The sequence below is a fragment of the Panulirus ornatus genome, chromosome 3, assembly GCF_036320965.1.
Source record: "Panulirus ornatus isolate Po-2019 chromosome 3, ASM3632096v1, whole genome shotgun sequence".
Taxonomy (NCBI): domain Eukaryota; kingdom Metazoa; phylum Arthropoda; class Malacostraca; order Decapoda; family Palinuridae; genus Panulirus; species Panulirus ornatus.
The window spans coordinates 10,696,101-10,714,542 of NC_092226.1; the positions used below are offsets into that span (position 1 = coordinate 10,696,101).

At 41.4% G+C, this 18,442-nt stretch overlaps 1 long non-coding RNA gene across 1 annotated transcript; it reads right to left on the bottom strand.

The window, feature by feature from the left end:
• Positions 1 to 10,993: 10,993 nt before the first annotated feature.
• LOC139759668 (uncharacterized) lies at positions 10,994 to 17,085 on the bottom strand. The gene is made up of 3 exons (XR_011715125.1): positions 17,023 to 17,085; positions 16,626 to 16,900; positions 10,994 to 11,071 (listed from the first exon to the last, which is right to left on the bottom strand). It is a non-coding gene; the product is annotated as an uncharacterized lncRNA (long non-coding RNA).
• Between the last annotated feature and the right edge of the window lie 1,357 nt (positions 17,086 to 18,442).

Consider the following 18,442-nt stretch of genomic DNA (forward strand, 5'->3'; position numbering starts at 1 on the left):
GTAGGTATGTATATTTGCGTGTGTGGACGTGTGTATGTACATGTGTATGGGGGGGTTGGGCCATTTCTTTCGTCTGTTTCCTTGCGCTACCTCGCAACCGCGGGAGACAGCGACGAGGTAAAAAAAAAAAAAAAAAAAAAAAAAAAAAAAAATATATATATATATATATATATATATATATATATATATATATATATATATATATATAGAGAGAGAGAGAGAGAGAGAGAGAGAGAGAGAGAGAGAGAATTACTCCTTCATACGAGGCGAAGTTGTGCTGTTTCCGTTTACATGTGTGTGTGGCTGGTGGTAGCTGGGTCTGGCTTCGCGCCTGTCACAAAATTCAATTACACAGGACTGCAGTCCATAGTTTATTGATGATAAGTTTGTGAAGACATATAGTACTGGATCCAGATTAAAGTATCCTTGATCTTTCATTAATACATCAATTAATTTAACAGAACAATTATTTCATAGTGTTAATCCAAGCTTCGCGGTGATATCAAGAATCTTTTAGTTTTCCATCGACTGATAGTTTTACTTTAGTTCCTCATCTACCCGAAGCCTTTATGAAAAAAAAAAATTAAGTTAAGCCTTAAGCAATACTATCATTATTAAGAAAACTATAATAAAAAACTCACCAAAAAAATATACTGCGGGATGTGTTTACCGAATACCTCACAAAAGCTGTAATATGTTTATATAGGGCAGACTGTTAAACTTAAGCAACAAATATTGTATAAGAACAAGACAGGCTACCAATGCCTTGTTTATTCACGTTAGAAATTATGACGACTGTATTGGCTGGACAAATGCTTCTTCAGTTATAACCTGTAATTCTGGGGTTAAGAGAAGTATCACTACTTCTTCTCTTACTAAATACTCAAAGAACTGTAACATAAACATTAGTGAAGTCTATATAAACAGCTTTGTCATAAGCCAAATTTGTTAACGGCTTAATCTGTCTTGACTGCGTAATAGAAATTTATGACAGGCGCGGTGCCAGACCTGATACTATAAGCCACACGCACCCATGTTATATATGGAAACAACACAGCTCCTCTTTACTTGACTCCTCTGAGGCCAGCGATCTTTACAATCGATCAACTTCGCCAGAAGTTTTCATTCGCATTGAGTTATGATCCACATCACCGACTCCTGCATCACATACAAGCCGAGTGCTCCTTCCCTCTCCATCTTGCTCTATGCTTCCTCTCCATCTCATCCAAGGTTCTCCCTCTCGTTTCCCCTCCCTCTGGCCACCATGCACGATACCTCTGCTCTGGATGTGTTCCATCATCTGTACGCGTGGGGCTATCCTTCCTGCCCCAGCCTTGCGTGTTACTCTGGCCTCGAAGCACGGTCCAAGGCAGGCTCGACCCTACCGAGACCTTCTCTGTTATGTTTCTCTCTCTCTCTCTCTCTCTCTCTCTCTCTCTCTCTCTCTCTCTCTCTCTCTCTCTCTCTCTCTCTGTCTGTCTATCTATCTATCTATCTAAATCTATCTCAAATTGGTCTTTCAACTACCCTGTTCAAACCCATTTTAGACCCATGTGTGTCTTAATGTCTTATGTGAATATGGTCTTATGGCTCCCCCAATATGTGAAGAATGAATACAGAAGTTCAAACTGTGGTTGCTCTGGATGGGATTGTTTCTATTTCCGTTTTACATCTCCTAACCACAGCTTACGTAAGTACGTAATGTATCACAACTCATATCAAAGTTGCTCTGTAACCCAAGTTCGTAATATTATTCACAGTTCATAATCAAAGTTGTTCTGTAACCCAAGTTCGTAATATTACTCGGGTCTGGACGAGTGATTATCATGACTGTTTCTCTCTTGTACAGTTCACTGTACACGCCAAGATGACATGACCTTAGCATCATTCACAGAGGCACAGGTCACGTGCCCCAGCTGGGTAACGGGCACTGCTCTCCTCACTTAAGTCCTTTCAACCTCACTGTGTACAACAGTGGCATGTCCAACGTTAACTCGTCTTCCGTCATGAGACGCCATGATGGAAAAACTCATGAGGTAAACCTTGCTTATTTTGATTCATTGACATTTTCGCACACGTGTGCTCGACAGAACTTGACGAGACGATACTTGATTCCCTCCTCCCCCGAGGCAACGTACTCTACCCACCTTCTCCCCCGAGGCAATGTACTCTGCCCCTTCCCCCCCCCACTCTCATCCCCCCCTGCAAGGTCTGCTATGTTTCTCGAAACCAAATTCAAATGGCATTTTCATGTATGAAAATGATATTAACTTCGTTCTGCTCATTTCTACGATTTCTCAACGTAATTGTAAAAGGGGATAATGGTGTCTATTTTACTCCTTTGGGAAGACCACACACACACACACACACACACACACACACACATACATCGGTCCTCGCTCATTTACACACAGCTCTCCACAGCTGCACTTGGGACGCCGTCTCATGCCCACAGGAGTATTTGCAAATGTAAGAGGAATATATTTCCGCATGTTCTCTTTCACTGGAAATGTCTGATCAAAGACGGGGTTCCTGGAAGGTAAGACCTTCTCTCTGATGTTTGAGAGAGTGAGGGAGGCTCGAACCCTCCCAAACTGATCCCCTCCCTCCTACACCTCCTCCTCCACCTCAAAACTACCTACCCTTCCCACATCCCCTCACCACATCCCCTCCATATTCCACCCCTTCCACACGCCACCACCGCAATACTCCACACCGTATCCTCAACATCACACACACACACACACACCCTCGATTCTCCACCTCACCTCCACAACCCCATCCCTAATAAACACGTTGTCAGCACAGTTATCAACACCAAGGATACCGCGTTTGTCAGTAAGGATCATCTACGTACACATGGCGGGTGGTGTTATGGTCCGTGTGGACAAAGAGGCTCCATATAATCTGGGTATATATATATATATATATATATATATATATATATATATATATATATATATATATATATATATATATATATTTTCCTAAGAGACCACGGGGAAAATGAAACACGAAAAGTTCCCAAGTGCACTTTCGTGTAATAATCACATCATCAGGGGAGACACAAGAGAGAAATATAACGGTCAGTTGATATACATCGAAGAGACGAAGCTAGGACTCCATTTGGTAAACAAATGTGATCCTTTCCAATATATATATATATATATATATATATATATATATATATATATATATATATATATATATATATATATATATATATATACATGAGCGAAGTCACTTACTCCTAAACGACATTACGGGTATTTCCTAAGCTAAGTAGAGTCGCTGGGTATGACTATCCTCCTCACAGACACCATCGCCAGGTGCCGTGGTCCGTGACGTCCCACAGTGACTACATAGACCGGCCACCAGTGACCTGGGGGGGGTCTGTAGGGGTTGGTCTGGGTCTGCCTGCCGTGAACTGAGACCATATGAACAGGTGACCATGAGAGGCACAGACTAACTGACTAAACTGATGTGCTACTGTCTTATATCAAACGTGGTCCGAGACCCGAGGCAAGGGAGCGTCATTTTAGATTTCGTGACATTCACAAAGACGTAACCAGTCTCCGACGCCAGTGAACGGCTAGGTCAGAGTGACCAGAGTATTTCCACAATCACTGTAAACTGTGACTTTCGAAGGGCGTCTCCAACGCCAGTGAACGGCTAGGTCAGAGTGACCAGAGTATTTCCACAATCACTGTAAACTGTGACTTTCGAAGGGCGTGATGGTAAGAACGTCTCTCTCTCGACCGGCGGCAGACGTCGACGAGACGCGTCAAGACACATGAAGTGCGAGGTGGATCCGGTTGGTCACGCGTCACACAACAGACCGTGGACTAAGATGTGGAGTCACTTCAGAAACAATATGCCGCCACCCCCTCTCCCCAGTGGGAGAGAAACGGCGTCTTTAGGAAGGGAAGGAGGGGACAGTGAGGACGATGTGTCATGGTGGATGATTAAAGAAATTTATGATATAATTAAGCAGGATAGAAATGCATGTAGAACATCTACATGACCGGGCAACCATAGGGTAATGAAATGTATATAAGAATACGACGATATTTTAGGACGAGGTTTTGAGCCAATATGAAAAAAAAAAAACTCTTACAACGTAAGAAAACAAATTGGAAAAAAATATGACCCACGATTTAACAAAAATGGCATTGACTATAATAGTAAGTAAAAAAAAAATGGGGGAAGGCTTCCTTATTGACTCAAAGAGTCCACAATGGAAAGTACCCCCCGAGTACTTACGAAAGAAGCATTTCGATTCACTGTCCACAATGGAAAGTACCTCCCGAGTACTTACGAAAGAAGCATTTCGATTTACTGTCCACAATGGAAAGTACCTCCCAAGTACTTACGAAAGAAGCATTTCGATTCACTGTCCACAATGGAAAGTACCTCCCGAGTACTTACGAAAGAAGCATTTCGACTCACTCTCCACAATGGAAAGTACCTCCCAAGTACTTACGAAAGAAGCATTCCGATTCACTGTCCACAATGGAAAGTACCTCCCAAGTACTTACGAAAGAAGCATTTCGATTCACTGTCCACAATGGAAAGTACCTCCCGTGCACCAGATACTCAAATACTACGAAGTACTTAAATATCTAGAAGCAAAACATTATATCCAAGCCGGTCCACTGATCCTGACGTTACGTCATTCCAGAATACTGAAGGAAGGAATATTCGGCAGGCAAATACTGAAGGAAGGAATATTCCCGCCGGCAAATACTGAAGGAAGGAATATTCGGCCAGCAAATACTGAAGGAAGGAATATTCCCGCCGGCAAATACTGAAGGAAGGAATATTCGGCCAGCAAATACTGAAGGAAGGAATATTCGGCAGGCAAATACTGAAGGAAGGAATATTCCCGCCGGCAAATACTGAAGGAAGGAATATTCCCGCCGGCAAATACTGAAGGAAGGAATATTCGGCCGGCAAATACTGAAGGAAGGAATATTCGGCCGGCAAATACTGAAGGAAGGAATATTCCCCCGGCAAATACTGAAGGAAGGAATATTCCCCCGGCAAATACTGAAGGAAGGAATATTCCCCCGGCAAATACTGAAGGAAGGAATATTCCCCCGGCAAATACTGAAGGTAGGAATATTCGGCCGGCAAATATTGCATTTGCAAAATTCTTGAACCAACTGCAACAAGCGGAGGCAATGCTAACAGATTGGAAGCTGGTTGATGCCGCGATGATCTCCCGAAAAAAAAGGAGACATAAAATGGACATCAAACTACAGTCCTCTCAACCATAGTTCAGTTACCGGTAAATTGTTACACAATAACTGGAGACGAAACGAAAAAAAAATTTTTTTTATTTCTTAACAGTAAACTGACGACCGATTATGAACATGAATTTCCAAAATATAATATGTTCAAATCATGATATTATGACGATAATTGGAGTTCCCAAAATAATAATATATATCACGTACATAGACTATCAAACAGCACTGAGAAAATATCTCACAAAAGACTACATTAGTTTTCCTAATGAAGGAACAGAGGAGGGGGCCAAGTGAGGATATTCCCTCGAGGGCTCGGTCCTCTGTTCTTGGCGCTACCATGCTGACGCGGGAAGTGGCGAATAGTATAAATTTATATATATATATATATATATATATATATATATATATATATATATATATATATATATATATATATATATATCCCTGGGGATAGGGGAGAAAGAATACTTCCCACGTATTCCCTGCGTGTCGTAGAAGGCGACTAAAAGGGAAGGGAGCGGGAGGCTGGAAATCCTCCCCTCATTTTTTTTTTTTTTTTTTTCCAAAAGAAGAAACAGAGAAAGGGGCCAGGTGAGGATATTCCCTCAAAGGCCCAGTCCTCATCCTCTGTTCGTAACGCTACCTCGCTAATGCGGGAAATGGCGATTAGTATAAAAAAAAAGAAATATATATATATATATATATATATATATATATATATATATATATATATATATGTGTGTGTGTGTGTGTGTGTGTGTGTGTGTGTGTGTGTGTGTGTGTACGGCGTACTGATACATAGAGAGGAAGCAACAAGGGGTACTGCATGGGGCAAGCGTCGGAGTGGCTCAATGCGACACCCGGGGTGCCACAAGGCTCATCCCTGGAACCTATACTTTTTCATTACTTATATCAGGGATCTGGAGACGGCAGTCACCAGTACAGTCTCAAAAAAAATTTGCTGATGTCGCACGGCTAAGCTATATAACCCAGTGAAAAGGATGACTCTCTCATCAAAATTCAAAGCGATTTTGACAAATAGATGTAATGGTTAGAGACCTAGAAAATGGATTACATTGCAGAATAATAACAAGAAGTTCGTTCTGGGATTACTAATGTTACTCGTGAATGTCAAATGCTTATTAAGCAACTATTTGAAGTGAATGAACAAAGACATGTGAGGTGATTGCCAATAATGACCTTAAAAAGATAATTAGGTGCCTATTCAATAAAGCTGATGAGAATATTGGTTTTACTGCAAGATATATTAACTATCTAACGAGGAATACAAAAATTCACTCTATATAACCACCTGATCAACTCTCAAGTTTGACAACGCTTTTCTATTCTGGTCGCCAAACTTGATCAAAAGACGAAGAATAACTACAATGAATACGGAAACGAGAGACAAAAGTATTTCCTTTACTCAGAAATAAACCTTATGAAGAACAATCAAAACACGCAGAATAATCGTTTCTAAACACGTGCAAACTCCGAGAAGACCTAAAGAGAAATTCTCTTGATGATTTCGACAATATAGCGTACGAAAATGTCTTCACTTTCCGACGGAGAGTGAAGGACCTAAAATGATTATCTAAAATCAAGAGGAAGGAGATAAGATGGGAAGACTTTTAGATACAGAGTTGTATAATATTTTTGATAAACCCATCACCAGATGTGAGAGATGTGAACGCTAGCAATAGCCTCACATCAAAGATAAACAAATGATTCATTGATGTCTATTATAAATAAACAGGATTGCTTTAAGAAGTTAAAAAAAATACTTAAAAATAGAATGTTTCTAATCTATTTCCTACCGAGTTCCTTCCTGGAGGATCCCAGTGTAGTTACAATAGAGACATTATTATTATTCCAGTCACACATTCCTATAGAATTACCGTGGCAGTATACGCTCTCCCTATCAAGTAGCCTCTGTTTTACCATCCTGTCTCTACCACAAAACAGGATTATGATGGAAGATAACCACTGGCAGATCTATTATTTACCTGTCCTTCTCATGTAAACCCAATCACCGCACCATAGCCCTTCAAACCCAATCCCTCCACACCCAATCCTTCTACATCCAACTCCTCCACACCTCCATCACTCTAAACCCCCACTCTTCCACTTCTTCCACATTCTAACACACCCCTTCCACGACAACGCATCCCACCACACAACCCATCTACAACACGCTCCACCGTGCACCCCAACCGTGCCACACTCCTCCACACAACCACCACCCTACACCACAGCCCACACCACATTTCCCCTCACCACTTCACACCACAGTCCTCCACAACCCTTCACATCACATCCATCCACACAGCACAACACCACACATTCTAACCACACCCCTACCTGTCTCCACCAAACTCCACCGCTCGACACCACATCTTCACAACATACCCCACCACATACAAATCCACCACACTACGCACCACTCCTCCCAGCAGATCCCCAACACCCAACCCTCCACACCCCTCCAAACAAACCCCACCCATGATACACCATTCCCTCTAATCTACGTCTCACCCCCCCCCCCCCCACACACACACACACATACACACACACACACACACACACACGAGTTGCCACCACGTCCAGTCACGAGAGCAGACGCTGTGGCCAGAGCGTATGTAGCTAAGTGATAGAAACTCTCCATTCTGTGGTGTGGCGAGGGAGAACACACAGCACTGTTAACCGAGTTATGTCTATAATGATATGCCACTTAATGTCTTCTGTCAGTTATACATAATGGAAATTTACTCATACTCAGAGAGAAAGACTTCCAAAAATCTATTGTCATTATTTCTTTTTCGAATTCTAATTTTTCTAATGATTCATAATCATATAGTTCGGAAACAGTTATCGATTTTTCTTCTAATTCTAAAAAAAAGTATTTTGCAATAAAATAGACGATCTCTAATGTCTTTTTTTTTTTTTTTTGTGGGTTATGAGACAACTGAATTTCCATAAATTCTGATACATTTTTTTTTCCCCTAATCTTAAGATGGTTGTCATTACTTAAGAATTTTCAAAATAGATATTACCATGGACTGTTTCCTTTTGATTATCAAATATCTGTAATGATAAAGAAAAAAAGTTCCATAATTCTTGATTAACGTCAGTATTATTAAATTTTCTTTTCTAATTCTGAAACATTTAAATAATCTTTTTTTTTTCGATTCTTTCTCTAAATTCTAAAATATTTATAATTATGGATAGTGTGTGTCAAAATGAATTGTACAGATCTCTTTGCAAAGATTATCATGCTAATTCTGAAACTTTTATAACTGCGATGAAAACTTTTGAAATTTCAAAAAAAAATAATGTTCTTTTTTACCGTTTTAAAAAAACTCCTGAAAAACTTATCATCTTCGCAAAAGACCTAGAGTTCCAAAACATTTTTTCTTTATGAATTCTATTTCTTAATTCTGAAATATTTGCAATCATAGCCAAACACATACTTCTGAAAATCTCGAAATAATTTTAATAATTTTTAATAGTTTTTAATATAAAGAAAAACACCTGCTTCTGAAAACCGAAAAATCTTTCATGGATCTTTTCTCTAATTCTAAAATACTCATTGTGGCAACATCGGAGCTTCATATTACTTGGATGCGTAGTTCTCCAGGCAAACTCTCTCCAATATTCTAAAACATTTTCAAATCACAAACACACAAATACACAAGATTCCCTTTTGCACCTGGAGGCTCCAGCGAGTTAGAACACAACTGGTCGACTTTAGGTTGGGTTAATAAATGGCCCAAATGGTCTTCCCAAATCAAGTTCTTTTATGTTGATGCTTTCGATAGATGATGGTGAGTATGTTCTCTTGATGGTGGTGGTAGGTGATAGTGAGGATGGTGATGGTAAGTGATAGTGAAGATGGTTATTGTGGAGATGGTGGTTGCGACAGTTGAGGATGGTGACTGTGGAGGTGGTGGTTGTGATAGTGAGGATGGTGATGGTGAGTGATGGTGAAGGTGGTTGTAGTGATAGTGAGGATGGTGACTGTGGTGGTGGTGGTTGTGATAGTGAGGATGGTGATGGTAAGTGATGGTGGAGGTGGTTGTAGTGATAGTGAGGATGGTGACTGTGGTGGTGGTGGTTGTGATAGTGAGGATGGTGATAGAAGTAGTGAAGGTGACGGTGATAGCAGTGATGGTGATGAATGTAGCAGAGCGAGACCGGTAACAACCCGGGTGATGGTGAGTAATGGTGATATTATTAAACATGACCCCCCATACACACTGCTGCTGTATGAATGATGGTGATGTATATGATAGTGGCATCAATGTCCCTAGAAGTGAATAAGATGATGTTACTGATAGTGAGGCTGGGGATAACGCTAACCGTAGAAGGCTTTTGCGATGTAATGTCACTGTCCTTGTCATAGTGAAGATGACGGGGAGTCCATACCGGTGATTGTGACACGAGAACTGACCATTAGATGCAGGATTCTCTCATAATAGTGACAGCGACAACGGTGAAAACCTAAGACACTGATAGTGACACAGTTAATACAGACGATGACATACGATCTATAATGGTGAACATGACGTTGGTGATGGTGAGTATGGTGAAGCTCCATAGATAGTGATGGCTATAACTTTAATAATGGCAGGATTATCTTTTCTTTATATTTCTGACCTGATTAATTGCTTCCGGCCATCCGTAACTTTAAGCTTCCGTGTCATCCAAAGCGTATATTTACGCAAGTACCTCATCAGACGGGATACTACGCACATAAATAAAGAAAAAAGAAAATGAAATACGCAATTCAGGAACTACGCACATAAATCAACCGCCCAAAAAATGATATACGCAATTCAGGAATATTCTGGTGGCCACACGACAAAATGAAACACGAAGACCTCGAGCGCTTTCGTGAGTATTCACTTCGTCAGGGATATATACTGACGAAGTGAATACTCGCTACAACGCTCGGATCTTCGTGGTTCCTGTTCCGTGTGGCTACCAGCAGCAGCAGCAGCAGGGGAATGTTACCTTTCCCTCCCATCACACCGCGCGGGCCAGGACGCAAGGACTTTCCTCCCCCTTGAGGGTGAGGGAGAAATACCCGCGGGGTGAACGAGCTTGTAAATAAAGGCGGATATTATATATATATATCCTTCCTTGGCGCCAAATGATCCCCTTGAAGTACTCCAGCAGCATCAGAACACCAACATAGTCCCCTCCCCTCACAAAACTCTCTCCATAGCTACTAAATCTCTCTAATATACTGAATCCACTGACCTTCATAAGTATGAAACCTTGGCTGCTCCGTGGCACCACACCCGAGTGCCCAAACAACACGAGAACACCAGCAGAGGTCTGGACCAGGATGGGGGATATATATATATATATATATATATATATATATATATATATATATATATATATATATATATATATATATATATACCACTACGAACCTCCTCTTTTATCATCATCTGAGGTTCGTACCCACTACGCCTCGGTACCCCTTAATGAAGCCGATAGCCACTGGAGGTCGTCATTAATGGTACAATCGCCTGTTAGTCTTGTAGAGTGTATCTATTAATGAACGATACAGAAAATCCTGGCCAAGCTGTGACTACAGCCATTTTGCCCAATGACCTACTACATCGTCGGAAACACCCAGGCCACTACTGGAAAGAGCTTACCTTTGGTGGGTCGTGGTTCATAATAAAGTTAATGAGACAAAGCTTACGTAAGTATCTTAGTTGGACTTACCTGGGTAAGGTAGAGCAATCCCGACCACCTCACTATCCTCACGGCCTCTCCAGCCACGCTGCCACTGGAGTTGGTATCTGCGGCACACAGGAAATATATATATATATATATATTCCATTAGTTAAACATACTGAAAAACACTCCTGAGCTGTCTGGAGCAAACACACACACACACACACACACACACACACACACACACACACACACACAGAAAACTTCCTCATACCGTCTGTACCTTCTCCGCCGACTGAAGCCACAAAGCGTACCACCAGTCGAGCTCAGAAATATCTATACCATCTTCAGTCTACCGAAGTTCATCTTCGCCTCCCTACCCTGGTCCTCCTCACTGACAGCTACACAGACGAACCAGCCAGCAAGAGCACAGAAATGGGCCTACAGAATCATCCTGGGTCCATCTTCGATGCTGAACCTGTCCACCCTCTCCAGTCAAGACTGGCAGCTTAAGCACACGGCAGTTTGGTAAGAAGCTGCTGACACACCCCCGTCACAGAGACCTCCTCCCTCCGCCATGGATCGCAGTTCGTCACGACAATCAACGTGTTCCAAACAGCGCTTGTGTACACACACACACACACACACACACACACACACACACACACAATCATCAATCTTTAAGAAAAAGGATCACAAGTAGACACGATATGAAGAGGAAGTACAGAAACTGAAGGGGAATCCAAAACTATATAACCAAACAAAATGCCTTTAACTCGCACAGAATCTAGTCAATATAGTACGTAGGAAAGAGTAGCAGGAATGATAATTTGCAGGACTGATCAACAAACGCAGAACACGAGGGTTGATACCGTGGAACAAAGACTTGATGAACTGCAGAGGTACACACAAGGCGATTTAGATGAAGCAGGAAGAGATGGAACAATCAAGGAATTCTATGACTTGTTTTGATAAAAGTGTAGGGAAAAATATGCAGAGAATACAGGATTTGTGCTTGTTTGATTAAAAGGGAGATTTTAGAGAAGGTTCAGAGACACGGATGTTGACAAATGCAACGCTGAAGAATCGAGATGAAAAATGGACGGAAGCAAAATGTAGAAATATTACTAAAAGCATATGAGATTGACAGACGTGATTCACTTGCCTCCCTCCTCTGGCGTAGATAAAAGAAAAAAATATTCATAAAAAAAGAAATACTAAAAGTTACAAAACTACCCGAGTCAATTTGTGTTATAAAAAAAAAAGGAGAAGAACTGGCTACTGTACTCAAGACGTGAGAGGCTGAGGAGATGTGGATAGGACGGATCTGTAGTCATCAAGCCAGCACGTACTCAAGCAAGTTCAGAAACTTGATGAAAAAACAAATGGAATTCAGTGGAATATATTCATGAAACGTGATAACCCGAAGGAAGAGATGGAGAATAAAATGAAAATCAAGGAAAACAGTTAGAAGGCAGAAAGAAAAAATTGGAAAACATCAGATGAGGCAAGAGGAAGAGGAGGAGGAAACACCCCCACCGGCATCACAGAGTGATCAGAAATGTTAAGTATTGATACCGTCAAACTAACAGTATTGTATACAAAAGTCGATGGATCAATAATATAAAAGAAAGATCAAGACTTTTAGTAAGGATCGTATTAGGGTGGAAGAACGTACGTGGTACTGTTGAAATGGGAAAACAAAACTTATTTAAGACATCAAAATCACGCCAGTTCTGTTCAGATGGGTACAATGAGAGCAGCAAGGAGGGAGTGAAAGAGAGAGAGAGACAAAAGAGGTGGAGGATTGGCTATGCTAATAAGAGACAACCTTGAGTCTCGGGATACAGTGGTTGATGACCCAATTAAGGATTACGTCAAGGGAAGAATAACTATAGGAAAGAAGCGCACAATGGTGCTAATTTCTAAATAATCCTCCGGAGTGAAGGATCCATCAGGATGAAGCAGTTTCCACCGTTGGTTGGGTACTGATGATTGGAGGATTTCAGTTCTAAGGAGAGAGAGAGACTTAGGTAACTGGGGCCCCTCAGGGTGACGGCGACCAGTCATGGAGACACGAGTTTTCAAGGTGTGTGCAGGAATGTTTCCTATACCAGCGCGTCAATGAACACATAGGGTGAGAGGACCTGATCTACCATCATTACCAAATCTTATCTTCACACATACTACCTTGGATATTGAGAATATCATGTACGATACACCCTTGGGAAAATGTGATCATGTTATTCTTAAGCTTAACTATTTGGTAAATGAGGAAGTTAAATGTGCAGGGATGAGAAAATATACAAAAAAAGGAGGTTTTGCTAGATTTACAACGGAGCAGAGACAGGGGAACCTCAAGCCTCATACACAAAGAATATGTTAAGAAAGGTCAAAAAGGAACAGAGCTTTGAGAAAGCTAAGTGCATTGTTTGTATCTAGACTTCCAGAAAGCTTTTGACACTGATCCCGCATGAAAGGCTGATTGGAATTAAACTGGATCATTGGTGAGAATAATGGTGGCACTTCTTCAATGGACAGATAACATCTCAGTGGAAGAGAACAAAGGACATAAGTCAGAGGAACCTTCTCGAACTGACGTCATCTGTAGAGAGTCACGGGGTTCTGTTCCGTGACCATAATTATTCTTAATCTATGTGGATGACTTGTCAGAGGGAGTCGACTCCTACCTGACTACGTCTGCAGATGATGCAAAGGTCACGAGGAAAGTGAAAAGTGTGGAGGATTGCATCAGCTTACAAGGGGACCTAGACAGACCCCATAGATGGCCTGATACGCTGTTGATGAAATGAGCAAATGTAAAGGATCACAGCAAAGAAGACCTCGACATAACTACTACCCAAGATGCAGAACTCTGTGTATAGGAGACCCTTGGAAGTTCATATCGTCTCCGACCTGTTGTCTGTAACCCACTTTAGGAGAACATTTAAGATCAACTGTCTAGACGGGAAATAATAGACTTGCATTCATGCTCATGGTTAAGGAAATATACAACAAGCTGATCTCATCCTACATGAGGCCAAAAGTAGAAGATGCCTCTCAAGTCTGGTCATCGCTCCTATAGAAGCACAAAGAGCTAATAGGGAAGGTCCACAGGAGGACAACAAAAAATTGAACCAGAACTAAAAGAGCTGAGTTATAGCATGAGGCTAATGGTCTTCAATTTGCCAACCATGGAAGAGAGAAGAGTAAGTGGTAATTTGATCCCAACTTACAGGTTTTTTTTTAAACTAGACTGATAATGTAGACTCTCGACATTCCTTCGAAAGATGTAGGGATAGAGCAATCAGAAGAAAGACGATGAAATTACGCAAGCAACTTGTTTATGAAGATGAAAAGAAGTATTCTTGTAAGACTGGTTGATAAATGGGACAAACTAACTGAGGAAATAGCAAATGTGGACAGAACAATATACAGATATTGGTAATGTTCTCTTACAGCAGAACAGGCTCAAGATATGGAGCTCCACGAGTGCAGAACTCCCTCCCCTTACTGTGAAAATAGGTAATCATACACACACACACACACACACACACACACACACACAAACAAACAAATGCACACACACACACACACACACACACACACACACACACACACACACACACAGATATTCCCCCATCAGCAGCCCCAACCCTCCCTCCCACCTTTACTCGTCAAAGCTCCCGCCTCGAGCTACGAATCCATTTGTTTGATTAATTTTCCACTTGTATGTAAGCGCTGGTATAAGCCTGGCGAGGGCGGAGTCAAGTGTCAGGGGTTAAGTGTCAAGTGTCGAGTATGGCGACGCGTTCCTCCGCAGTGAACACACAGGGTTTGCTTGGTCGTCGAGTTCTGCATCGCATTTATGGTCTGTTGTGCGGTTGATTGGTCACACACACACACACACACACACACACACACACACACACACACACGGGCTTCCATGGTATACTAATTAAGAGTCGCTGACCATAATTCACGCACAGGTTTGCCCGGGTTCGAATCCCCACAGCCAACCCAGCTGTTCATCCTGCTCTCATGGACAGGTTGATACACACACACACACACACACACACACAAAAGAGGATTCGTATTATAAAATCCAGACTTAGATACAGTAAACACGAGCTGCGAAAATCCAGACTTGGATACAGTAAACACGAGCTGCGAAAATCATTATCTGGCGGAAAATAAGCTGAGGAAATGTGTCTTGTTGATTTTGTAGCTAACCCGTTGTATAGCGGCGCCACAGGAAAATGGTAAAGGAGACAAACTATCCAGCTAGTGATATGAACTGCCGCTCAGGGTCGAGTGCACAAGTTCAAATCCTGGTTGCTGTTCAGACACCCCGAGGGGTTGATCGAAAAACTGGATGCCTATATATATATATATATATATATATATATACATATATATATATATATATATATATATATATATAGATAGATAGATAGATAGATAGATAGATAGATACTGGATGACCTTAGTTAGGGCCTCAGTTGCCCGTACCGTCTCAGCCAACATAAAGACGTATAATTCATCTGATCTGAACTATGTAGCTCAAGTCTGGTAACACCATATTAAAAAAAAAAGATGATAGAGAAACTCCAGAGGAGAGCCGCACAGATGGTACAGAATTAAGACAGAGCCGAGTCACAGGGGAAGACTGACCACAACCTACAAGTTTTAAAAATCAGTTTGACGACGTCAACAGCGAAGAGTTTGTCTCGAAAGAGGGAGGGATTACAACAGCCCTAAATCATAACACGAATACAACCACGAAATCACAAGCAAGAAACTTGTTACAAAAGTTTTTTAAGAAACATTTTTGTAGTGAAACTTGTTACAAAGGTTTTTAAGAAACAGTCTTGTAGTGTAAGAGTGTTGGATGAAGGGTATAAACAAGAGAGATTAAGTTGTAGTTGTGAACAGCATACAGAAGGTTGTAAAGTTGTGTATGAAGGCAGAAGGTTCTTCGAGAGATAGGATCCCCACAAGTAAGGACGTCCCTCCCTCCCCATACCGTACAAAGGGGTAAATACGTTCACTATACATACGTCTTTCACCTGACTTTAATAAGTTTAGGTAAGCAGTCTGCAATATGAATTACAATAGGAGCCATTCTTTTACTTTTTTTTTTCTTCCGAAATTTGCACAAGAATGTGATGTCGAACGAGCCTAACTACCATAACCCGTCATTAATCATTCCCCCAGAGGACGAATGACCACTCACCGAACTGCATTACTTTGTTGTGTCTATCTTACACACACACACACACACACACACACACACATAGTACCACTGGGGCCCATATTCCATGGTTTACGTAAAACCCCCTAATGAGAACATTAACAACCCAACTAGGCCAATGGACTGCCAAGCATACTGTGACCACTCACACTCCTGTAGGCTAAGGAAAGACGCGAATATTCTCCCATCAAATATCCAATTCGAAAAACGGAGTAGACATAATGTGACATGTATCCTAACACACCTACTAATTACTAAAACACCCTAATTAACAATTGTAAGGGAAAATTTACATAATGTATCTAAAACTTCAAAATAAGCACTACACTGTAATAAGCACTACACTGTAATACCGCACTGCATAGTACGGACTAGCTGCTCTACTTAAGTCTCTGATGGTAAAAGTTTACTTAAGGAAGCACTACCTGTTTGCACATGTCCTTCTGGTCAATTCGGTCTGTACGTGTACATGGATCCGGGCGTGCAGCAGTCCTTGCTAAGCAACGGCCAACGTTCCCCAGGTCAAGTCGGCTTGTACGTGCACTATTTTCGTGCAGAGCGGCGAGTACGTCCTCGATACAGGCCACTGTTTCCGTCCACAAACTGCTAAGATTCTCTGTAGGGCCCATACTGGCGCATGGCCCCTGCCGTTGCTCTAATCCGACCCTTGGTTGGTAGTAGTTCGACCCTTACTGGTGCCCTGTTGGAATTGAAGTTATCAGTTTCTCTTGTAAACATATTACTGGCTCGTTACCTTTCTTGGGGACGAACCACACACACTTTAGAAAGACATCGTGTGTAACAGAGCGAGATATAGCTTACCGGGATTATAGTAGATGTTAACGCTATATCCCCCCAGGCGGGGCAAGCAGTCTTCATGGTGGCCAAATACTCACTGACCCCCCCTCGACCCTCGTCCAGGGCTGGTGAAAATTCCCCTGCAACTCTGACGTCATATTCCGACGTTCTTTTAGACAAATTCAAGGTAGCTTAAAATTAAAGAAAATGGTTACATTACGGATACTTACGTAATTTCATTCTTTGTAGTGGTAAGGCGTTTTATCACACTGTTGATAATTAATATCAACAAACCATATTCCTTGAACTTGTTAAAATTTACATCTTCATCACTGCGTTTGCAAAAGTAACTTTGAAAGCAAAAGGCGCTTTGGTAAATAAACATTTTATACACAAAAATACATTAGTATCAAAGTATGCAAGCCCATAAAATAGGAAATATGAAAAAAGAAAGAAATAGCAAACATGAAAGCAGAGATCATTACAAAACAAGGGACTACGACACATGTATGCACATTTCTACGAGTCCACAACCAGGGACTACGACACATGTATACACATTTCTACAAGTCCACGGGGAAATGAAACACGATAAGTTCCCAAGTGCACTTTCGTATAATCATCACATCATCAGGGGAGATAAAAGAGAGAAATATAACAGTCAGTTGATATACAAGGAAGAGACGTAGCTAGGACGCCATTTGGTATCTATTGTCATTGGTATCTATTGCCACCATCTTCCTGAAGGGTCTGAACATGCTGAAATTTTTGAAACTTTCTTCCTCTGTCTTTCTGAAGCGCTTCAGCTATCGTGAGCCTGGCAAATACGTAATACAAACACTTGATCATCATTTCAAAGAAATATAATACAAATGAAACAAATCCTCGAATGAAATTCAGTTTACTCGGTATAATATTCAGTTTACTCAGCATAATATTCAGTTTACTCAGCATCATATTCAGTTTACAGTTATATTAGTGTGACGTTTGCCAGTCGCGTTTCTCTGGGAAGGTTTCCAGTGTTTGGGTCGTGTGATGCTGTTTTCATTTTCATGCAGCACTGTCAACTTTTCCATCACTTAGTTGCCTTCTGAGGTCGCTTGTGATTAGAGTCACGGTTGGAAACACTTGCTCGCGCAGGTACATACGTGGGTCCAAGAATGGATAGTATACTAATGCATGTCTTTTCAAGTTACCAGATGTGTCCAGTAGAGAGGTTCAAACTTTCAAGCATAACTAAGCCATGTGTTATATAACATGATGTATTTCAGCCCGTCTGTCTTCAAGCGTCAGAGGTATAAATACGTCCTTCTAAATTTTCATCTTCGAATTGCCACGTCTTGGAACACAGAGATCCAGATGTCTTTAGAGAGGTCCAGTTGTGCTGGTCCTGGCATTGAGCCACCTCTAGCTCAAGACACCAGACACCAGAAAGACACCAGAA